This window comes from Macrotis lagotis, chromosome 8 (genome assembly GCF_037893015.1).
Source record: "Macrotis lagotis isolate mMagLag1 chromosome 8, bilby.v1.9.chrom.fasta, whole genome shotgun sequence".
Lineage (NCBI taxonomy): Eukaryota > Metazoa > Chordata > Mammalia > Peramelemorphia > Peramelidae > Macrotis > Macrotis lagotis.
Window position 1 is genome coordinate 154437236 of NC_133665.1, and position 25834 is coordinate 154463069.

The following is a 25834-nucleotide window of genomic DNA, read 5'->3' on the forward strand; positions in this document are numbered from 1 at the left end:
ATTCACTAGGAAGGGAGATAAGGATTTGAGGGAAGTATGTAATTGATACAAGTTTTTTAATTTAAAAACCTAATTTATAAAAACCTATATTACATGTGTATATCCATATATGTGTGTGTGTATATATATATATATATATATATATATAAATAATATATACTAGTGTAAATGTAGTATAAATCCATGGATAAGTAACATAATAGCATAGTGTTCTGCCATAGTTTCAATATAATCATACCCCAATGAATGAGGGAAATGAGTTTAAAAACATAAAAAAATTAAATGTTATTAAATAAAGTAAATTTGCATTAATTAATTTGTTAATTAATTAATTTTTAAAATTAAATATGTATTAATTAGTAGAGCTAAAATTTCACTTTAGGTTCAGTGTTTCAAGGTTTAATAGTCTTTTCAAAACAAAGTAATACTACTTCTAAATAAAGTCAGTCACAGATCATCACTGAAGTCAGTTGGAGACATCGCTGAATTAAAGGAGAGGGTCCCTAATGCCAGTGGTATACAACATTAAATAATCGCATATATTGAATAATCATCACAAATAAAAGATCAGCCCTTCCCAACTTGGATTTCAAAGGTAATTATGTAGACGAAAATAAGCTTTGCAACTATGGAAATAAATTTTAATATCTCTGGAGGAAAACAAAAGCAAAAACAAAAGCAATTTACTTATTTTCATGAATCATTCTGATCATCATTTGTGTCTGCTATTTTTTTTTCAATTGATCATTTTAACTGAAAGGCAGAAAATAAAGTTGATTTTTCTTAGTTCTAAAAAAGCAATTATAGACCTATTTCTATAGTTCATCTGTCAAAACATCCATTTTCTATCCTCTTTTAACACTGCTTTCACAGACAGTTTCAAATAAAGAAAGTGTTAGTAATTTAAACAAAAAAGATATCCTTGGAAAAAATAGCTAAATCTCTTCATCTTACTAAATCAGGAGTAACCTTACTTGAAATATTGCTGCCAGACATACAGAAAGAGCCTATAGTCAATCGGATCTTTAGTGATGCCTTTGGAAAACCATTATAATCTAAAACTAGCTATGAAATCTATAGCATGTTTAATAAAAATTAAATTTACTAATATCTGAAATAGCTCCACAAGGTTGTCTTAGAGACATGTTTTATTAATAAAGATTGACAACAATTACATTCTCCTAGTAACACACAGCTTTTTGGAGCAACCAGACAGCAACTCCAGGCACCAAAAAAAGAGACAGAGAGACAGAGAGATAGAGGCAGAAAGTCAGAGACAGTCAGAGACAGAGAGAGAGAGAGAGAGAGAGAGAGAGAGAAAGAGACAGAGGAGAATGAAGAATGGAAAGAAAGTGGTTTTTCTTGCTAAAATATACCATGTAGCATTTCAATATAATATGATTCTATCACTCCTTAAAAAAATTGAAAAAAAATACATAAGGAGGATACAAAAGTGTTTTTGTTCAAACAAAAGCAAAATTGCATTCAAGCTACTCTTTTCCCACATCAACTGTGACATTAAAAAGATGCAGCATGGGCATGTAAGAGGTAGGCTGTTTATTGTACATCTGCTCATGTATCCAAATGTCACAGAGGTAATTAGTTGGGTGACATTTATGGGATGCCGCTGGACATCATCGCAATAAATGCAAAGGCCGTCTTTTTCAACCAATTTATTTCCATCTATGTCTAGTTATTTTACATGTAATTATTATTTCAATCAAACATCTTGTTATTAACTCTTTCACGTTTTTGGAGGCCCATAGATCAATGTTCATTTCAGAAAAACTGCTTAAGGATTAATACTTGGAGAAAGATTTAAGAGATAGTTCAGAAAGGGAAACCAAAGGTGCCTTATTACCAATTAAGCAATCTACGTAAACAAAAAATGTTTACAAGTTCTTGTATAGACCATTCCTGGAATAAGACATAGGTAGGTATTTACACAACAGAAGTAAGCTTTTAGAAATCTGTAAGAAAATTGTTTTTAGAAACTCAGGTTAAGTTTCATTTTTCATAACTTACATGCAAATTGGAGTTTCACTTTGTGACTGACAATGGTTCCCAATGGATTGGTGGCTAAGCATTGGTATATGCCAATGGCCTCAGCTTTGTAGGGATTGCTAATAGCCAAGCTGCCTTCAATCAATCTGTAGTGATAACTCATGGTAAAATCAATATCTGTGCCATTGTACTTCCACCTTTGAGAGAGAGAGAAAGAAATCAAATCATACCTACAATTTATGATTCACTATTATTTTTTCATTGCATGATTTTACTTCTCACAATAATTAAAATGTGATTAAACATGTACAATGATACCAGGGTATTCATGGAAGTCAGCTGTTATTAGGAGGTGAATGATATAAGGGACTTTGTTACTTGAACTCTTGAATACCTATTAGTAACCTGAATTTTCACAATGAAGAAAAACAACCATTTATAGGAGGGAAAAAGGCTTAGACTTCGAGGAGGCAAATGCTGAGGACACCCTCCTTACAGTGACTTTTTAAATAACTTATACACCATACCTGAACACCACAACTGATACAACAAAATTGAATGTCAAAAATGATTTAGTGATAGAAATCCAGAAAGAGTACATTGCAAATGGCAGGAAAAAAAGGTAGGAAAAGATTTTTCTAATGCTAGCTTGAAGGCTGATAATGAAACAATAATAACCTGGCTATTTTTGAACACAATTTGTCTCTGTTAGACTGTTACTTGGGAAATTAATCACGTTGGTAATATTTCAAAGGTACTTAGAAATGTCAAACTAAAATTATACTTGAGACAAAACAAATACATTTTGAGAGACGTTATTTTAGGCAATGAAAGATCTCTTTGTTTAGCAAATAGTCAGATCAAAATTTTCTTAACACATGAATTAGCTACCTGAAACAAGATGTGTAGTCTTATATATTTTTAGCAGAGCAATAATTAGTTTTAGATACTAAACAGTATGCATTTGAGGAAGCTGGATTTCTGTCTTCCATCCTTGCTAACACATATCATCCACAATGCACAGTTTATTCTGATTATAATAATATTTTTACCCTAGAGTATATTCTCAAGATACTTAGACTATGTATATGTAAATAGACCATGTATATGCAAATATGAGAGGGTTACAAAAAGAATCATACATTTTTTATTAGTTAGGATTATGAAAACTAATCACTTCAAAAACTCTCATAATACTTTTTGCATGAATGTGTATGGAACCTTTAAAATAATCTTGTTTTGGGTAAACATGACGCATTTTCTGGATAGTAATGAGGACTTTAAAAAGTGTGGTGGTGACTATTTGTCAGAGTTAAAAAAAATCACTACAGATTTATTCTGTAACTCTTGGGAGAAGTTCAGCATGTATGGATGCTGGCAAATGTAAACAAGACTAGATAAGAAATATGGAGCTAGATAAAGCTGTCCCATCTTAAAGATGAGAAATGATTGACCAATTATCAAATTAGGTAAAGACTTTGGACAGGTTTTGTTACTTTAAATAATTCAGTTGAATCTTATAAACCTGGACTCCACTTTATGAAAGGGAAGCAAAAGGCATTAGATATTTTTAAAGGATAATTTGTTTGCCTCCAGTTTCTTCTAAGTTTGAAAAAAACAAAGAATCAGTATAAGCTATTTAAAAAATAAACTGCAGTTATTTATCAGGTTTACAGAGGAAACAAAAAACAACCCTCTTCTTAAGTTAATCTTAACATGTCAAAAGGCTACCTATTCAAAATGTAAAATGATCTTTCATAAATTACAAAAAAGGGCACACTTTTCAGAAGGCTTTGAAGCTCCCTTCACTTTTGAGAGCAAAGCATAGGCTAGTATTCTGTTTGAGAGTTCCCTTTTACAGGGAATCAATCATTAAAATAATGGTTGTCATCATTACATGTTCCTAATTAAGCTTCATAATTGTTTTTCAACCCAAATTCAAAGTTGTTGGCTTAGCAGCAGCCAGTGAATCCTTCAGAGTATCTCTGTAACCATTTTAATCACTGTGGTACAATGATTATTATACTGTGCAAAAAGATCAGGGTTCAATTTCTGACATTTTGGGAACTTTGGCCTAATGAGTATGTTTCAATCAACAGAGAAATTAAAATGTATTAATAGATTCAGGTGGCTGTCAGACAAGAATTTAATGATAGCATCACATGCCCAGGAGCATTTTTCTGTATTAGATATTAAAATATTGGCCTTAAAGGATTATTTTAAATCATTTGGAATGAAGCTGTATTAATCTTTCAGTGTCCTAAAGGTTTATGATGAAAACCTTTTGGCATATGGCTCCCTGCATTAACCAACCAATCAGTCACATATCTGAAACATTTTATTTAGGGATAATTCTCTATTATCTTCCTAGGTATTTAAGAAAGCAATGGAGTATGAAAGAATGTGTGCTATTTAGAATCAGTTTACTGGGGTTCTGAACTTGGTTCTATATGAGTTTGCACAGGCCAAAGCTCTAGAATCATAATTGTGTGACCCTGAACAAATCATCTCTTCACTCTGGATTTCAGTTTTCTCATTTATTAAAATTTTCAAGCTGCTAACACAAATATCCTTACTGATAAGATTCTGGCAATTTATGATTATTTCTGATAATTTATCACTGCACTTAGCATTTCAGCATTCTTCTATGATTGTTCATGAGGCACAAGGAAAGATTTGTTTCAGAATTTCAGTACAAAAATTATCAATAAATCTTGCAAATCATTAACTTTTAATGTCCTGTTTCTTTACTGTACATACGGAAAATCCAAAATCATTTCTAGTTGAGCTTAAAATAAAAAAAAATAAAATAAAGTAGGAATAGATTGTATTATGAGAGAGAAATAATTTGACTGAATCCTCACATGTGAGGAAATTAAGAAATAGAAGAATTTTGACTGTCACCCAGATGCACAGTGATGATAAAAGTGATAATATCTTCCCCCAATTTAAAAAAGTCCCAGGTTTTTTCAAGTCAAACATTTCTTTATAGGGAATAAATTAATAAACAAAAATTTCTTCAAAATCATTACCACATTCATATTTTAGTATATATATATATATATTTATATATATATATATATATATATATATATATTGTGAGGGAACTAAGGTAAATATTTAAATGCAAAGTTCTTTTTTTTTTTTAGGTTGTTTTTTTTTTTTTTTGCAAGGCAATGGGGTTAAGTGGCTTGCCCAAGGCCACAGAGCTAGGAAATTATTAAGTGTCTGGATCCGGATTTGAACTCAGGTCCTACTGACTCCATGAACAGTGCTCTATCCACTGTGCCATGAACTACCCCTTAAATGCAAAGTTCTAATAATTCTTCACGTATTTTGGAATAATCGTTTCTTAATACATGAAAATGGGAGTGAATGTATTATGCTCTGCCTCTCTTCCATCATTACTTTACTCATCTGATTTCATAATTATAGTCTGTTGGGCAGCTAGGTGGCACAGTGGATAGAGTAGCAGCCCTGGATTCAAGAGGACCTAATTTCAAATCTGACCTCACTTAATAATTACCTAGTGACCTTGGGCAAGTCACTTAACCCCATTGCCATGTAAAACAAAAAGCCAAACATAATTATATTCTGTTTTTATGCCTACACTTTTCTCATTATATCTGGTTTCAAGTTAATTTACAAATCAAAAATACTTTGGCAAACAAACAATTCATTTGATATTACCTTTGCATAGTTATCTATGTCAATGAGAATTCAGAGATGTTCTGCGTTTAGAAGGTAGAATCAATTCTTTCATAAATCTCCCGGCAATTCTTATATGTTGAACAATAATTTTTTGCTTCCAAAGTGGAATAATTCAATTCATGCATTTTTGTTTAAGCAGAAGGTTAAGAATTAAGATGGTCAACCACCTAAAATGATTTTCATGAATATCACAACAGGACTTATGGACATATTATGATTTGTTTGAAGATCAGTAAAATTTTGCTAGTAGTACAGTTCTATTTCTACTAATGAATAAACATAAAACATTCCAAAAACTTTCCTTCATGATTTCTAAGAGAAAAATGGAAATGAAATAAGATCTTTATTTTACTTGTCTAGCATGAATCCTGCTTTACTGTAAGAGGTTCTGAAGCTTTATATTAGGTCCCTTTCAGATAAGTTTAGAAACAAAAGCTGTCGTTGACCATCATAAAAGTTTGAAATTCACCTGTAATCTGGTACTGGATAGCCATTTGCTGCACAATTCAAAATGACTTCAGAATCCTCAAGATTCAAAGAATATATCATATCTTGTGGCTCTTGGGTGAAGTTAGGACCCTGAAAAATGCCATTGTCTGTAAAAGTAAAAGAATAAAGTCAATGAAATATCTTGTGTGTGTAAATAATTAATCTTTTATTTTAGATTGTCACTAAAATTGTTCTAGTATTTATATGTTACACACATGTTAAATGCATATATTAATATATTTTCCCAAGATGAAAGTCTACATTTAATTGTATCCATTATTTCATCAAAGGAAAGCATGAGTCTCATCACACTTCCATTCTTGGATGAATTTAATTACTGTTAGACTCTATCACATTTTGGGAACCAATGTTCTGACAATGATGGTAAAGAATGTGTCATGGAGGACTCCTGTAAAATCTGATTCCTGACATTAATTCCAAGTATCCTTTCTTCCCTTTATAAGTCCCTGAGAATCTACTACTTAAAATCCATTTCCTTGTTCAGTCTATAGAATTTTCTAGCAGAATTTTCTTTTTTCTGTGCACTGAGAGAATTAGTACTTCATTTTCAGATCCCACCAACCTGAAATTTTGAATCAGATTTCACACCTCAGCAATCAATAATTATCAAAAATTAAGGCTTGATTTTTGTTTTGATCTATTGATCATATATACAGAAAAATGTGTTAATAGTGCAAACTCTACTCAAAAATGTGTTGGTATACATCTTTTTTTAGATTCCAGTTATTAAACATTTACTAACACATTGTTCTATAATTGTACCCAGCTGGCTACTTAAGTTCAGATTCAGACTTGGGAATCCAAGCATGGAAATAAAACAAAAATTTATTAAAAAGGTTACAACTAGGAAGGTATTGGGAGAGAGAGAGAGAGAGAGAGAGAGAGAGAGAGAGAGAGAGAGAGAGAGAGAGAGAACAGCTAAGCAGGGCTGGCTGGGTCACAGGTAAGAGAAGACTAGGGCCATGAGCAGGAACCCAATCCAGGATTTTATGTCATGCCTCTTATCCAGAGGGCAAAAGGGGAACTGCCTTACCTCCCTTTCTCTTACTGGACAGGGAATTAGGTGGAAGGTAAAGCCTAAGGAGATCAGGATACAAATTTTACATTAAACATTGAATTAATGGTACTACAAGAATGGGGATCGCCACCCAATTTGAGCACCCTTTAAGATTACATATTGTTTCTGTTAGGATCATAATTCTCTACTTTTAGTGAATTTACATCTCAAGCATAGGTGGCAGTCAATTTACAACTCCAACCTATTTCTACATTCACAATTCTCTTTATCTTTCTCCTGCATCATAATCATTGCTGGAATTTGCAAGATAACAAAGTCATCACTAGGCTAGAGGTCTGGCAATTGAAGATCAATAATAATAACTAATAACAATAACCTAATAATAATAAATAATTGTATATGTCTTTTAAGTTTGAAAATACTTTACATTTTGTTAGTAATTTGAATTTCATGAAATCCCTATAACCATTCATCATTCCAATAATTAATTTATTTTCCTATTCAGTATATAAATATTTATTAAATCCCCATTATGTGTTAGCTGCTCTCAAAGATACAGAGATGAAGTGAAAATTTGTTTTTCAGACTCGAAGGATTTACGAGGCAAAATCAAATTGGTGGCATTAAGTTCATGTGCACCAGGAGCTTTTCCCTACCAAAGATAAAGGAAGCCTCTGCACCTACTTTAAAGCTATAGGTCCCACTAAGAAAAAAAGATCAAGGAAGTTTCCAACAGTACACATGGTGTCGGATCTTCAGTGAAGCTCTGTCTGGAGGGAAAAGGGGAAATAAAGTCCAGGAGACAGGAGAGCAAGAAAGCCATCAGGAAACTTTCAACCACAGTTCCCCATCAGCTCACTAATAACATAGGTCCTAGCAGTTAAGATAGCAAACCAGCAGGGAGGGTTCCAACCACAAACAAAGTCTGAACTCTGGGAATATTGGGGCAGAAGACAGGACTGGGTCAGGGAAAAATGTACTGCATAGGCAGAACCTGGACATGAAGGAAAAAATAAACCTAGACTTCATAGGCAACATCTTAGTGAATAAGTCAGAGATAAGACCCCGATTCCAGCATGAAAAGCTTGGATCTCTATTTCCTATAAACCAAGAGCAGAGCTAAAACAATAAAGAAGAGCAAAAATGCTAAAAGATCACTCATAGAAAACTACTTTAAAGACCAAGATCATGACAATGGAATGTCTGAAGAAGAAAGCAGTGAACAATTGCTCACAAGGGAAGTCTCAAAATAGTTGATGACTTGGACTCAAATCCAAAATCTCGTAGAAGTTCATGGAATTCTTAAAATAGAATTTAAAAACCAAAGAAACTAGGAAGAAGAAAAATAGAAAAAAGAAATGAGAGTCAATTCAGGAAAATTATGAAAAATTGACCAAAGAAATCATCTCTATTAAAATTAAAAATAACAACCAAAAAGGAAACTCAAAAGTTAATGGAAGAAAATAAAGCTCTAAAAATTATAACTAAACAAATAGAAATGAACAATTCTATGAAACTACAGGGTTCCTGTAAAAAGGCTGAAAAAACTGGAAGTTGGATGTTCAATGAAAAAGAAGACGTCCAAAATTTCCTGACAAAAGATCAGAACTGAACAGAGAATTCAATCACCAAATACACCACTCAAGAAATGCATCAAAAAGTAAATGAAAAAGGGAAGGACAAAACAAAACAAAATGAAATAAATGTTAATCAAAACGACCTAATTGTATACAACCCTAAAAAGGAAGATATAACATTTATAATTCTTGAGAATATAATTGAAGAAATTACCCCTTTCACCGATGAGGTCATCATAAGCTGGGCAGTCCTGAGTCAGGGTCTTCCATAGTTTGCAATCAATTGCAAATTTCTTAAGTGAAAGCTTCCCAGCACTTAGAACACTTTGAAATTCTTATAGTTAATTAAATCAGTGTTGGGCTTAATCCAAACTTTACTTAATAAGGGTTAATACCCTGGGTGGGGATCCAGCCACTGGCTACTTGTGTTTAGTTCTGCCTATGAGGAATCATTATTCAGATTTGGGAAAGGAAGGGTGGAAATAAACAAAAAAATTATTTAAAAGGTTACAGCACATAGAGTGTATATGCAGAGAGAGAGAGAGAGAGAGAGAGAGAGAGACTGACAGAGAGACAGAGAGACAGAGAGAGATAAAAGAAAAGCCAAGCAGCACTGGGTCACAGGTCAGAGAAGACTGGTTCTGAACTCTAGTCCAACCCAGGTTTTTATGCCTTGCCTCTCATTCAGAGGGGAAAATGTGAACTCCTTTCCTCATACTGGAACAGGAATTAGGTAGAGTGTAAAGCCTAAGGAGATCAGGATCAATGGTAATCTTGATCTCCACCCAATTTGATATTAAAAATTGTTTCTGTTACAATCAATATACATCTCAAGAGTAGGTGGTAGTCAATTTACATCTCCAACCAATTTCTGCATTCACAATTCTCTTCATCTTTCCCCTGCATCATGGAGGGGAGGAGTATGGGAAAAAGTATGTTTGGTGGGAGAGGTACAAATACTTCATGAAATGTTCTGGATTTGGATGAGAATTGTATGTCCTTGGAGGGTACTTGAAAAAGGTGTAAGGTAAAAAAATGATTAGAATTTTATGCAATTCAAGACTCTTGAAAAGTGTACTTCTAATGAATCAGAAAACAGGAGCATACTTAGTGACTGAAGCAATGCTGCCTATCAAACAAGCAAGATTGCTTAGCAAGCAAGCGATCAATCTATGATGGTACTGTGATAACACTTTGAGATTTTCAAGCAATCAATTAATGAAGCTTTTATTGATGATACCTGATTAATAAACTTCAGGTGAAGAGACAAAGAGATTTATAATTTTAGAGGTAAAAAAGAGAGGATGGGATCATTGAGTAAATTCTATTCAATGGATTTGGCTCAGAGAGGGAATAAGATACATTTCCACTTGTGTGTAAAATAAAATCTATACTACTTCATAGGGAAGAGATGCAAGAGAGGGAAAGATAAGGGAAGATATGATTGATAAAAGGGAAGACAAAGATATAAGCGAAGATAAACTGAAAGTTAAATTTAAAATTTTAAAAGTTAAGTTAAAGGGGAAAGCAAGTAAAACTTTGGTGAGGGGTAATAAGAGGAAAGGAAAAGAAAAATAAAAAAGGGGATAGATAGCATGGAAGGAAATATAGAATTAGTGATCTTAACTGTGAATTGAATGAATTGTCCCATAAAACAGAAGAGGAGAGCAGAATGGATTAAAAACCAGAATTGAAGCAGGGTAAAGAAAAAAAAGATGTAATAAAATATGTTATGCTTCAGTTCAAGTGAAAAAAAAATCAGGGGTAGTGATCCTAACATTAGATAAAGCAAAAGCAAAAATAGATCTTTTTAAAAAAGGGACAAGGTAGTAGACTACATCTTCTTTAAAGACACCATAGATAATGCCCAAATTCTTAGAGGAAAAGCAAAGAATTACAAGAAGACAAAGATAACAAAAACTTAATAATGGGGGACAACAACCTCCCTCTCTCAGAACTAACTAAAACTACAAAATGAACAAGAAGTTAAGAAGGTGAATAAAATCTTAGAAAACTTAGATATGATAAACCTATGGAGAAAACTTCATCGGAAAAGAATATACCTTTTTTTTGGCAGTACATGACACCTATACCGAAATTGGCCATGTTCCAGGTCAAAATAAGTTTATAATCAAATGTAGAAAGGCAGTAATAACAAATGCATACTTCTCAAACCATGATAAAATAAAGTTGATTTTTAATAATGAGTGGATCAAACAGTAAATCATAGAAATAGTCAATAATTATATGCAAGAAAATGATAAAAATGGCACATACCAAAATTTATGTGTAACCAAGGCAGTTTGAGAGGAAACTTTAACTCTCTAAATGCTTATATGAATAAAATAGAGAAAGAGAGAATGAATTTTGTATGCAACTAAAAAGTTAGAAAAAGAACAAATTAAAGAACCCCAATTAAATTCCAAATTGGAAATTCTGAACATCAAGGGGGACATTAATAAAATTGAGAGCAAGAAAAGCATCCACTTAATAAAACTAAGAATTGGTTTTATGGAAAGGCCAATCAAATAGATGAACCTTTCTTAATCTGGTTTAAAAAAAAAAGAAAGAAGGTAAAGTAGCTTTGAATTATCTCTTTCATTTCCTCCTCATTTGTGGTTAGTTTGCCTTTTTTCATTTTTGATACTGGTAATTTATCTTCTTTCTTTAACAGAAAAGGAAATATCATACTTAAATAACCCCTTTTCAGAAAAAAGAACATTAAGAAACTATCTGTAAATGCCCTAAGAAAAAGTCTTGAGGTCCAGATGGATTTACAAGTGAATTCTACCATATATTTAAGGACCAATCAATTTCTATGCTACATAAACTATTTAAAAATAGGACAAGAAAGACTTCTGCCAAATTCCTTCCATGACACCAACATAGTTCTGATATCTAAGTCAGGAAGAACCAAAGGAGGCAATGAAAATTATAAACCAATTTTCCTGATGAATATTGATGCACAAAACTTAAATAACATTTTAGCATTACATTACAGCTAGTTATTACCAGGATAATACACCATGATCAGGAAGGATTTATACCAAGTAGGCAGGGATGGTTCAATATTAGGAAAACATTCAACATAATTGAACATATCAATAGCAAAACCAACAAGTCATATGATTATCTCAATAGATGCAGAAAAGGCCTTTGATAAAATACAATATCAATTCCTATTAAAACACTAGAATTTTTAGGAGTAAATGGAATTTTCCTTAAAATAATAGGTAGTATCACCTCTGAAGACAAACCCAGAAACTGTACGAACACACTTGTATAATACTTCTCACCCAGATACAGTAAGATATAATAATTGGAAAAATGTCAATTGCCATAGTTAGGTTGAGGTAAATATAAGAAAAACTGACAATTCTACCCTAATTAAATTGCTTATTCAGTGCCATACCACTCAAACTACCAGATAACTATTTTACTGAGCTAGAAAAAATAGTAACAAAATTCATCTGGAGTAACAAACGGTCAAGAATAGTGAGGGAACTGATAAATAAAAAAGTAAAGAAAGGTAGCTTAACTTTACCATATCTAAAGCTATAGTATAAACCGGCAATCATCAAAATTGCCTGATACTGATTAAAAAATAGTGTAATGGATTGGTGGATTAGGATAGGTTCAAAAGAAAGTGCAGTAAATGACTACAGCAATCTACTATTTGACAAACTCAATGAAATCAGTTTCTAGGGTAAGAAATCACTATTTGACAAAAACTGTTGGGAAAACAGGAAAATAGTATGGTAAAAATTAGGCATAGATTCACATCTCACACCCTTTATGAAAATAAGGTCAAAAAGGGCATAGGATTTAGAAATAAAGGGATACCATAGATGATATAATGGACCAAAAAATACACTATCAGATCTATAGAAATGTGATAATTTATGATCAAACAATAATTAGAGTACAATATATATACTACAAAATGATTTTGACTATATTAAATTAAAAAAATTTTACACTAATAAATACAATGCTGCCAAAATTAGAAGGAAAACAGAAAGCCAGGAAAAATTCTTCACAACTAGAAGTTCTGAGAGAGGTCTCATTTCTAAAATATATAGAGAATTGCATCATATTTGTAAGGTTACAAGTCATTCACATATTGATAAATGGTCAAAGGAAATGAATAGTTTTTAAAAGAAGGAATAAGATATATAAATATAAAGTCATATGAAAAAGTGCTCCAAAGCATTATTGATTAGAGGAATGCAAATTAAAATAACTCTTAGGGATCTCCTCATACCTATCAAATTGACTAAGGTGAGAAAAAGGAAAATGATCAATGCTGGAGAGGTTGTGGAAGGATTGGGACATTAATGCATTGCTGATAGAGTTGTGAACTGATCTAATCATTCTAGAGAGCAATAAGGAGCTATGCCCAAAGACCAATAAATCTATTAATTCCGTTTAACCAGCAATTTCAATTCTAGGACTATATCCAGAAGAAATCATAAGCAAAATGGGAAAAGTTTCACATGTTCCAAAATATTCAAAGCAACTCTTTTTGTAGTGGCTAAGAATTGGAAATTGAGGGGATGCCTATCAATTGGAGAATGGCTAATCAAGTTATGGTACATGAATAGTATGGAATACTATTGTTCTATAAGAAACTATAAGTGATTGGAATCTGGAGAATCATCGAATGAATTACAGGATCTGAAGCTGAGCAAAGAAGTCAGAGCCAAGAGAACAATGTACACATTAACCACAACATTGTGAGATGAACAACCTTGATGGATGTAGTTCCTCTCAACAGTTCAGAGTTAGCACAACCCTATTCGATTGCATATGGACAATGCTATCCCTATCCAGAGTAAGAAAAATAAAACAATACAAAACAATACCCCCCAAAACCCCCTTCAAAATCTGATGAACACTTTTAAAAAATATTCCTCATGTTTTCTTTCCCTTAATCCAAATTCCTCATAATTAAAATGACTAATCAATCTTTAAGTATTTTTAACATAAATGTGTATGTACAATATTAACCTGATTATTCTCTGGTGAGAGGAAGGGGATGGGAAGATAGGGTGGAAAGAAATTTTGTAACCTAAAAATATACATATGAATGGATGTTGACAAAATTTCATAAATGTATTTAGAATAAATGAAACCACTAAAAAATAAAAGTAAACTTTTTTTTTAAATCAAAGGACTTCACAATCTACCTTTTAACACTAACATTCCTCTTGATATGTGCTGAGTGGGATGTATATAGATTTGCAAAGTAAAAAAATGAAACATTTTTAATGCAAAAATAAGGTAATATTTAGTGCTTGGTTTCTATAATTGTTCCTAATGATATCATTTTATGGATTTTTTTCTGCATCAGAAAATTATACATTTTTATCTTCAGAAAAAACTCGATGAATCTAGGATTTCTTTAGTTTTAACAGGTTATGTATTAATATATACATACATATATTAAATAGATGAAAATAAAATAATGGTTTCCATCCAATTACTTGCTCAGTGAAAAGTACAACATCACACACACATACACACACACACACACACACACACACACACACAATTTTTAAGGCCCTTAAAACTTTTTAAGGCCCAAGCAATTGTCTAACTGCTCTTTAACTTTATCCCACTTTACCATCACTAAATAAAGGCCCCACATTTTCTCATCTTGAATAAAATTAACGTTCTATGTATCCCGAACAGTTACAGGAATACACTCAGATCTATCACTGAACCACAAAAGATTTCTAAACAATCATTTTCTTGAGAGAGAGCACCAAGATCATATTCTCTTTTCATTTCTTTCATTTATTTGACTTCAATGTGGGCATTATAATCGACATTTGAACATGTGATTTTTTATTTTTAATTTTTTTTAAATAAACACTTGCATGTACTCTTGAAGTAAGCAGAGTCATCTAAATAGAATAGTATGTAACTGGGCTATAGGTCTTGGAGACTGAATATTTTTCACAAACATTTATTCGGCCGCAGCTCTTTGTCAGTTGCCATGATTAGCTCTAGACAGGTATTGGCTCATTTGACCTGTCATCACTTCTAGCAGGAAGATTTTTTCATTTTCTCATTTTACAGATGAGGAACATTTAGTAGCATTTCATCATTATCATCCAAATATCATGAGGTCAGTACAAAATGACCACATTAAAATAGCTCAAATTTAACCCAACCAAACCAGCAATTTAATAATTTTGGTGTTCAGTTTTGGACATCATTTTTTTGGAAAATATCTTTTTGATTATGCATTTATGACCAGAACAGAAATTTGACTGTGATTGATCGCTATATAAATAAATTTTTAAAGAAATTCTCAGGGTTCCCTCTTGCACATTCCTCATCATATTCAATTCTCCCCCTGAAATTGCCTATGAAATCTATTTTTGTAGCCTAGCACCTGAATTCATCTCCAAACAATATTGTCTTATATTTGGATGATCATGAATGATCCAATTTATTCTGGAAAGGTAGGTTTTTGTAAGGTCCCATGAATTAAAATTGTTATTTTATTACAATTACATTGTGCCATATTTATCTATATTATGACTTATATTTTAAAATTCAAGTTTATTTAAAAATGTAAAGATATATCCTAACATTCTGGTCTTACAAAAAGTTCATGTATAAAAGTTACTCCACCTTTCAATAAACCAAAACTACTCTGTATTCAGTCATTGATTTCCATGCAAATCTGTGAGTAAATGACTGTAGTGGTTTTACCTTGTTAAATAATGTCTTTTTTACTGGTGTAGGTGGTAGAGTAGACCATGAAGTCAGAAAGAGAGGAGTTTGTATCCCACCTCAGAAGCTTATTAGCTTCTTATTAGCACTGGAGAAATCACAGCATCTCTAAGACTCAGGCTCCTGAACAATTCCCAGTTAATTATTAACTATGTTAATTGCATTTATTGCACAGAGTTGTTGAAAGGATCAAATGACATAGCATGTAGAGCTTCTATGAGAGCAAAGTAAAATGTGAATATTAACTATTTTAACTATCATAAATTTGATTCAACTCTGAATTGATGCATTCACTTCACTATATGGATGAAATATGGGAGAAAACAAAATGTGAAGAGATAGCAGAAGCATTATGAATATAGGGAATTTTCCAAGCTGCTGTCAGTATTTGTTCTTAGTAGTCTCTATTGTTATACATCCTAGTTATGCTATATTGTACCTCTAATCTAGGAGAATAAGAAGGTAATTAGGGACATTCTATAATGCTAGGCATCTGGAACCTACTGTGAGATGTCTTTGTCACAACTACAGGAACTGGTATTTCATTCTGGGCTTTTATTTCAGTCTCATTAAATTGTCATTGGGGAAGAGAGAAGAACAGAGAAAAAGAGACAAGGACATGGAAAGACCACAGGAAGATAGTAGCATGGGCCTCATATTCTTTTAAATATTTTCAGGAATCTGCTGTTTTGACTGGGGGGAGGAGATTCTGGGCTCATCATAGGGCAAAAAATTCTCATTGAGAAATTTCCAGAATATCATGATTTTTATTTGGGTTTATTTTTATAGTACCCCAAATGGTACATTGAGGACATGTAAGTTTGCCATCTGTACTCACAGATGGAAAGATTCTATTCAAATACTGTATTTCACTGGAAACTTTTTTGGTAAATTATCAAGTATTTTTGAGAATAGATAAAAGATTATATATATATATATATATATATATATATATATATATATATATAATATTTAAATTATACTGGATTTGACGTCAGGAAATCTTGACAAAAAACTTAACAGTTTTGTACCTTAAATACTCTAACTATAGATATGGAAGGGTTAAGCAGGTTTGGAATGGATGACATTTAAGATTCCTAGCAGTTCAATAATCTATGAATATATGAGCGGGTGAGAAAGGAACAAGGGAAGAGACTAAAGTTGCACTGATATTAAGAAATGGAAACCTGAAGGAAAGAAGGGAGAAAGAGAGAGAGAGAGAGAGAGAGAGAGAGAGAGAGAGAGAGAGAGAGAGAGAGAGAGAGAGAGAGAGGCAGAGAGACAAAGACAGAGAAGGGAAAGAGGAAGAAAGGAATAAAACATAGGGATGAAGAAACAATTATAAAGGAGAGAGAGATAAAGATGTGTAGATTGGCCAATATAGACTAATATGGACAATGAACTGGAGATGAAAGATAACAAGTTTACACACATGTCATTAAAGTCTCAATTCTCATATATTCCAAGAAAATGTGCCGACTATTCTGATTTTTCATATCTGGGACACATCTGTATCAGTAAGGAAGAGGTGAAGGAAAAATTACCTTTGTCCTTTACTCTTGTTCAGCAATTTAGCATACCTGAAAATCGCCCCCTCCCCAAACACACACAGAATAAATAAGCCAGCATTAATGTTTAATCAATGTCCTGATAGAAGGGGAAAATAAGGGGAATTGAGTGTTTATTAAAAATGTAATGGATTTTAGCCCTGCTAAAATAAACGGATAACAGAGATCTCCTTCAAGTAGCTAGAAGTATCTATAATTATGTAATTAGTATTGAGAAAGCAATGTACTTTGGATTTGTTGATCATGTTTGCATTGAATCTGTTCCAAGTTCACTTTCTTCATCTTTCAGGTAAAACTATTTTATTACTTTTGAAAATTAGTATTTTTGAATATAGGCAGAGTTTAGTACTGAAGAAATTCTAAACAAAATCTCTCACTAAGGTGATACAGAGTTTATTTAATAATATGTAAAATTGATGTACTTATATACACATTCATAATGAGAAAATTCCACAAAAGATGCTCACATCTGATTTCCTACCTAGTTTATTAGTCTCTATTTTTGACTTGAAAAGTAAAATGAAACTGCTAATGTAATTGTTTGCCTATGCAGGCATTCCTTGATCATTGGTTGGTCATGCAATTTTAAAGTCTGTCTATATTTCTTTCTAGTTAGATAAAGGAAGTTGAAGTCTTCGCAAATAACCCAATTTTAAGTAAATCAGATTAGGTCACCTTATTCACCATATCTAATTAATCCAGATGATATTTCAAGTATGTCTAACCTGAAAAACTTTTTTTTTTCTGAAAAACTTATCTGTGTTGTCCCTTCCTCTTCCCAACTAGAAAATCACAATATGGAGTGACCCGACAGGATTCATGGCAAGCAGTTTTAGAACTCTTGTCCTGTGTCTGACCTTTCCTGCCAATGAATAAATTCAGGAAAAATCACTGAACTACTATATCTGTATGATCCTAGATCATGTTTTACAACTATCTATCCATATATGTCTACAGTGGCATCTACCTTGTCATCACAGAGGTATCCCATTTTCAGTCTCTTTCTATGGAAAATGTAGTCCAATGAATATTATTACTTCATTTGGAAATGATGTGCAATGAATTGCCTTGAGAATCCACACACCATTTCAGTAAATTTCCAAACCAAAATTCTTTATTGTGTCTGCACTGCCTAATATGGGCTATTTTCCACAATTAAGATGTAAATTCTTTCAGAGAAAAAATCAAATCTATTTTGATTTTTCCTCCTAGAACAATGAATAGAACATTTTAGGTAACAAATTATTTCCATTCATTCAAGACTAAACATGGGGGATAGTTGGATTACATTGGGATATGATTCACACTTAGACATACTAATCAGTTACTAATCAGTGGAAGTTTCTGCTTATATACTTTGCCCTCTTACGATCTATGAAGGGAAAGAGCTAATCAACTTCTATAAAATAGAAAATGTATATACAATAGCACACTCTTTTTAATACCTATATTTAATATAAATGACACTGTGCTTTCTCAAAGTGAAAGAATCAAACTCTATTTCATTTATTGTGAGAAGTAGGTAAGGTTAAAGAAAGGAATTATTCCCCTTCATGCTGAAGTCAAATTTGTTAAACTCTTGTATATACATAATTAATGGCACATATATTTAATCAGTATGTTTTGGGAGTTTTTATGTATTAACAATGGGACTAGTTATAAAAGAAACTCAAACAGTGAAAGCTGTAATAGACATATATATGATACGATTCTAGGAATGCAACAAAGTCTGTCATTTATTTTATACATCAACTTTGAATGGCACTCAACTTTCAAAAGGAAATGGACAATCTGATATCCATTCAGTCAAAATCTAGGATTTTCTTTTTTGCTTTCAAGCACCATACAGTCTGTAATGGAAAGATATAGAGAAATCAAAAGCAGTATATCAAATAAAGCTGTTCTTATCCAAATAGAAATAAAATGCTATTTGAAAACACAAGGAATAATAGAAAGAATATTTCATTAAAGTATACAGATATGCATGTTCTAGGCAAAGTTTTATTACAAACAAGTTGTTTGATAAGGTTCTCAATCACTTCAGAATTCACTTATCTCATCTATAAAGGACTTACCCTTGATTATCAGTGTCTCAATCTCTAACATTGTGTAATAAAATGTTATATCATATTCAAATAAACTAATGAAGTCTTGTAACAAGTGATTATTCTTTAGGAAAAAATGATCTGAAAAATGCATGTCAGCATAGAAATACATGTATAAAAGAAATTGTATGAATCACACATTTCTATTTATATAGCATGGGAAGATATATTGCCTCTTAGGAAATTTTTTTGGTAAATACCTAAATTGAACAAGACTAAAGTTCTATCTATTTCTATGGTAAAGATTTTTGTCCTAAAGGATCTCATCTTACGGGGGAGTCCAATGTAAACTATATATAAGCAAGCTATAGAGAGGACAAATAAGAAATAATTGATAGAAGAAAGGCACTATAATTAAGGACCTTCAAGAAAGGCTTCTTAGGTTTATCTAGGACTTTCTTCCCCAGGGACCTCTTTTCTTTCCTCTATATAATGATTTACTTGGTGATTTCATCAGCACATTCAATTATCTCTATACTGATGTTCTCAATAATTTTTTGTTTGACTACCATGTACTCATTTTGGATTATCTTGTTAACCTTTCTTATAAGAACAGAGGACAGAGTCAAGAAGGTAGAGTAATAGGGAATGATTTAACCTTAAGGACTTCCCATTCACCATCCACAAAATCCTATAAAGTACATCAATTGAATTCTGATTGAGAAAGTCAAGGGAAAAAATGACAGTGAGTTATTTTTCAAGCTCAAGGTGTCTTAGGAAGTTAGAAATGCCTTTACACACTGAGGTGGTGTTGACCAGCAGCAGTAATAGCAACAACTTAGTAACAAGTACAAGATGTAATGGGTGATGAATGACATAACGTCTAGGGGTGGTAAAGGGACTGAGCAGCTGTGCATAAATAAATCCTAGAGAGCACTGCTCTATTACTGAGTGCAGGAATATGACAGTTCTGGAACCTGTTCCCTAGTTCACTGTCTCCATTACAAAGGAGAAAGGAGGGATTGGTCTAGAGGAAAGAGGGGCTGTACTTATTTAAGGAGCAAGGAACAAGTTTCAACACCATGACTGAACCCAAGAGCACAAACAAGGGAAGGATACCAAAACGAAGCAAGACTAAATCTAATTAGCAGAGGACTACAGAAATTCAACCACATACATGTTAAATGTTCTAAACTGGAAGAAGAATTCACAGAGTGGGTGTCAGAAGGACAGTGAATAGATCTCTCCCAACATGAAAAAAGTTAAAAAATTTCCCCCACCCTAGGACTGAATTGTAAAAACAGCAAAGAATAGAAACTCAGGTCAGACACCTCCATTCCAAACACTAGCATTGAGGCCAAAATAAAAGACTGAAAAATGTCTAAACAAATAAAGAACAAATAAGCAAATGTTAAACTTGAGAAGGTGGACTAATATTAATATCACATTTCAAAATTTATAAGACATTGCACATACATTATCACATTTGTTCTTTGTAGCTCAGGAAATTTATAAATAGTATATTTATGTGTTAGTTTGTATAGATATATATACACATACACAAATATGAATATAAATGTGTGTATTGTGCATGTAAGTTTATATGCATTTAAATAGATGAATAGGTGATTTAGGACTTCAACGTTTGTGGGACTATTGGGTATATAAAATACGTCTTTATCTTTGTAGATCAAGATGATTTCCATTTTATGCAGGTGGGACTGGAATGTATGATTTTCTTAGAACTATTTTTTGTGGTAGGGAGAAGAAATGCGGAGCCTAAGAATCACAATTGTTTAGATAATAAGGGTATTACTTCCCTTGAGTTCTTGAGTTGATAGGCACACTCAGAAAATCAATTTGCAGATGGTTGCTTGATGAGATCATGAAATTAGAGAAAAGAGAGGTAAGTGGATGGTTTTATAAGAGTTTTTATTTGAACCAGATTGGAACTAATCTTTTCTCCCTCTAGGGACTATATTTTTTTCTAAAGAATTGGGACTAGTTGCATATCAGCAAAATAACTTTCCCTCCTAAGCACCAGAGACAAAGCCTGAATAATCAATTTTCCAAGAATATATTACTTATCATTTTAGGATACTATGAAATGTACATGCAAGAACAGACACATTGTACATGTTTAAGCATACATTTATCAATGCTTACTCACCTAGAAACATGTGATATTATCAAAAATATATAAGTATGTGCACAGTTCATACTTTGATATGTATTTGTCGTTATATAGTATATTGCTTGCTATAATTATGCATATATATTATGTACATTTTGGCATTAGGTATCTATGATATAAGTTCACAGACATAAATTTATAGGTGGACCTAAACAGAGGCATACATATGCAATACATATCCATGTATGCACACATATATATATTGCATGTGTGCATGCATGTATCACATGGTCATATACAAACACATAAGCGAATACATGCATAATAAAATAACTTTATGCCTATATTATTACTCTGATTTGAATTAGGACATATGATTCATCATCATAATATCTCTGTATATATATATATATATATATAGATAGATAGATAGCTTACAGTAATTATATATATAGAAAGAGAGACAGACAGACAGAAGAGAGAAAGAGAAAATATATCACTATTTTATTATATTTTACTTTTTATTTTTTTAAAGATTGTTTATCTTCCCAATGAGCTACTTTTCTAAGATAAATTTTCTCCTGAAGGAGGCAGAAGTATCATTATCTTTCCTGTTCATTGTTTGCTGCTAAGATCTTGAAGACCCAATTAACTTACATTTGAATCTCACTTTTTTCTAATCCATACTTTTGTTATGAAGGACAAGTTATTTAACCTCCCTGTGTCTTACTTTGGTCACATGTAAAATTCAGGACTTGGACTAGATGACTTATCAGAGATCCCCTTGCTATTACTATATGACTACAAAATAACCATAATCACTTTGCCATCATAAAGGAGACATGTACCTTCTTAGCCTCTCTGGGTCTAATTTTCCTCATCTGTAAGCTGAGCATATTGCAATAAATGGTCTGTGAGAAATCTTTTAGCTCTAGACTGATGAATTTTGGAACTTATACACTTGACTTTGTTATTGTGAGACAACTGATAATGGGGGAGTGATAGAGAAGAAAGAAATTTGATATATTTTGAAGATGTTGTACATGTGAACATGTACTTTGGGACATGGACTTAGATTCCATATACAGGAGTTATTAACAGTACCAAATGTCAACAAATTGTTGTTTATCCCATGAAACCTATTCTCTGTCCAGTACATAAGGTGGATCACCCTATTTGGTAATCTAACTATTACAGTCATCCAAACTCATTCTAGGGTGCCCCCCAAAAGGGAAAAAAAAAGAAATGTTTGTACAAACCCTAAATAGAGAAAGAAAAGCTTTTGATTCAAGTTATTAACAATACTCCAAATTCAAAAGTATACTCTTGAGGTAATTGTCTTCCTGCAACCTTCAATTGGAATTTAATTTAACTCATATAGTGTGATTTAAAGTTTAGTTGGTAATATGAATGTAGCTCAAGAGTCAGCATTCTTTGGGGCAACTAGGTGGAGCAGAGGATAGAGCACTGGTCCTGGAGTCAGGAAGACATGTGTTCTCAGACATTTAATACTTACTTAGCTATTTGATCTTGGACAAAACACTTAACCTTATTACCTTTCAAAAACTGAAAAAAAAAACATTCCAAACCATGCAAAAAATGGTTGGTAGAAACCACTGTTTTATATAATTAGAAAAACAAATAAAATATTTGTTTAAAAAAGAAACTAATATCTAACTTCTATACATAGTAAGCTTTTATAGTTATATGATCATATCAAAATAGAGACATTCATTTGAGCTATTTCCTTTTAGAGATGAGGGAACTTCCCTATACAAGTTAAGTATCTTGCTCAGAATAACATCGTAATTGTCAGAGGTAAGGTCTTAAATTGGATCTTTCTGACACAAAACTAAAGGTTTTAGTGGAGATAGTATGAATGGTAAAGTTTTGACAGGTCCTATCAAGTATTCAGTATGAGCCTTGAATGTCACCCGGCTAAAGACAAGGGTAGTCAACTTCAGAGAATTTCATCAGCAGATTGATTACAGGTTAATGCATATTTTTTAGCTTTTTAGCTTTTTTTTAGCTTCAGGAAATATGCTTAGAAAACTATCCCTTGAATTATAGAGGACTGCTTGTCCTCATTAAACAAAGTTATACATTGCAATTAAAATCACTTTGGCAATTAAATCACAGATTGATGAAGTATTGAAATTATATTTTGATTTTATCACCAATCATTAGAGCATAAACAAATACTAACTCTTCCTTCTCCTCCTCCTCCTCCTCCTTCTTCTTTTGATGATGATTAGAATGGTTTTTTTGTGCAAAAGCTTTTTTATTTTAATGTATTAAAATTTTCCAGTTTGTTTTTTATAATTTTCTTTATTTCTTTGTTAGTCATCAACTGTTCCCCCTTTCGTAGATCTACCAAGTAAACTATTCCTTGTTTTGCTAATTTGCTTATAATATTGTCTTTTATGTCTAGATCCTGCATCCATTTTGATCTTATCTTGGCACAGGGTGCAAGATGCTGGTCTAATCCTACTTTCTGCCATAGTTTCTTCCAGTTTTCCTAGTAGTTTTGATAGAAGAGTCAGTTCTTATCCCAGAAGCTGGACTTTTTGGGTTTATCGAACAGCAGATTACTGTAATCATTTCCTACTGTCTCTTTCGTACCTAGTCTATTCCACTGATCTACCAATCATTTCTTAGCCAATACCAGACAGTTTTGATGACTGATACTTTAATAATGTAATTTTAGATCTGCTAGTTAAGTCACGTTCTTTTGCATTCATTTTTCATTAAATCTCTTGATATTTTTGATTTTTTTTTACCCATATGAATTTAGTTAAAAATTTTTTAGCTCTCTAAAATAATTTTCGGAATTCTGATTGATGGGACACTGTTTGTTAATAGATTAATTTAAGTAGAATTGTCATTTTTATTACAATAGCTTTTATTTTAATAGCATTTTATTATAATAGATATCCATGTGCAGTTGATATTTGCTCAGTTATTTAGATCTAATTTTATTTGTGTGTCTGCCTTGTTAGATAGACTACCAAGTATTTTATGTTGTCTGATGTTATTTTAAATGGGATTTCTCTTTCTAACTCTTGCTGCTGTATCTTGATGATTATATATATGCACATATATATATATGCTAAAGAGTTATGTGGATTTATTTTATATCCTATGACTTTGCTAAAAGTTGCTGTTTCCAGTAGTGTTTTTAATTATTTTAAGGGTTCTCTACGTATGCCATCTGCAAAGAGTGAGAGTTTTGTTTCTTCCTTCCCAATTCTAATTCCTTCAATTTCTTTTTCTTCTCTTATGACTGAAGCTAACACTTCGAATACAATCTTGAATAGCAGTGGTGTTATCTTTTTTTTCACTCCTGATCTTATAGGGAATGATTCTAGTTCATCCCCATTGCATATTATGCTTGTTGATGGTTTCAGATAGATTTTGCTCATCATTCTAAGGAACAATCCATGTACTCCTACACTCCCTAATGATTTTAGTAGGAATGGTGCTATGTTTTGTTAAAGGCTTTTTCAGCATCTATTGAGGAAATCATATGATTTTTTTGTTAGGTTTGTTACTGATGTAGTCAATTATGCTTACACTTTTCCTAATACTGAACCAACCCTGCAATCCTGGAATAAATCCTGCTTGATGAGAGTGTATTATCCTAGTGATAACTTATTGTAATTACTTTTCTAATATTTCATTTAAGATTTTTCCATCCATATTCATTAAGGAAATTAATCTATAATTTTCTTTCTTTGTTTTGACTCTTCCTGGTTCAGGTATCAGTAGCATATTGGTGTCAGAGAAGAAATTATGCAGAGTTCTGTCTTCACCTATTTTCCCAAATAGCTTATATAGAATTGGAACCAATTGTTCCTTGAATGTTTGATAGAAATCAGTTGTGAATCCATTTGGCCCTTGAGATTTATTCTTCAAGAGTTCATTGGTGACTTGTTGAATTTCTTTTTCTAAGATAAGGTTATTTAGATATTTAATATCCTCTTCATTTAACCTGTACAACTTATATTTTTGTAAATATTTATCCATTTAACTTAGATTATCAAATTTATAAGCATACAGTTGGGCATAATAGACTCAAATTAGTTCTTTAATTTTCTCCTTGTTGGTGAGTTCACTTTTTTTCATTTTGAAGACTAGTATTTTTTTTTTCTTCTTTCTTTTTTTAGTCAGATTTAGTCAATTTTTAGTCAAATGTTTTATCTATTTTACTGGTTTTTTTTCATAAAGCCAATTTGGTTTAATTTACTTTTTCAATAGTTTTCATGATTACTATTTTATTAGTTTCTCCTTTAATTTTTAGAATTTCTAATTTAGTATTTAATGGGGGGGGTTTAATTTGCTATTTTTCTAACTTTTGTAGTTGCATGCTCAGTTCATTGAATTCCTCTTTATTTTATTCATGTAAGAATTTAGAGATACAATATGTCACCTAATGACTTCTTTGGTAGTATCCCATTTAGTTTGGTATGTTGTCTTGTTATCGTCATTGTCTTGAATGACATCACGAATTCTTTCTATTA

At 32.0% G+C, this 25834-nt stretch overlaps 1 long non-coding RNA gene across 1 annotated transcript in view; it reads right to left on the reverse strand.

The window, feature by feature from the left end:
* Window positions 1–2058: 2058 nt before the first annotated feature.
* The window catches only part of LOC141495001 (uncharacterized), a 220940-nt gene continuing 197164 nt past the window's right edge, over window positions 2059–25834 (reverse strand). Inside the window, exons 3-4 of the long non-coding RNA XR_012470622.1 lie at window positions 6185–6311; window positions 2059–2201 (exon numbers count right to left, since the gene is read on the reverse strand). This is a non-coding gene — a long non-coding RNA (uncharacterized LOC141495001). The remainder of the gene's footprint in view (window positions 2202–6184; window positions 6312–25834) is intronic.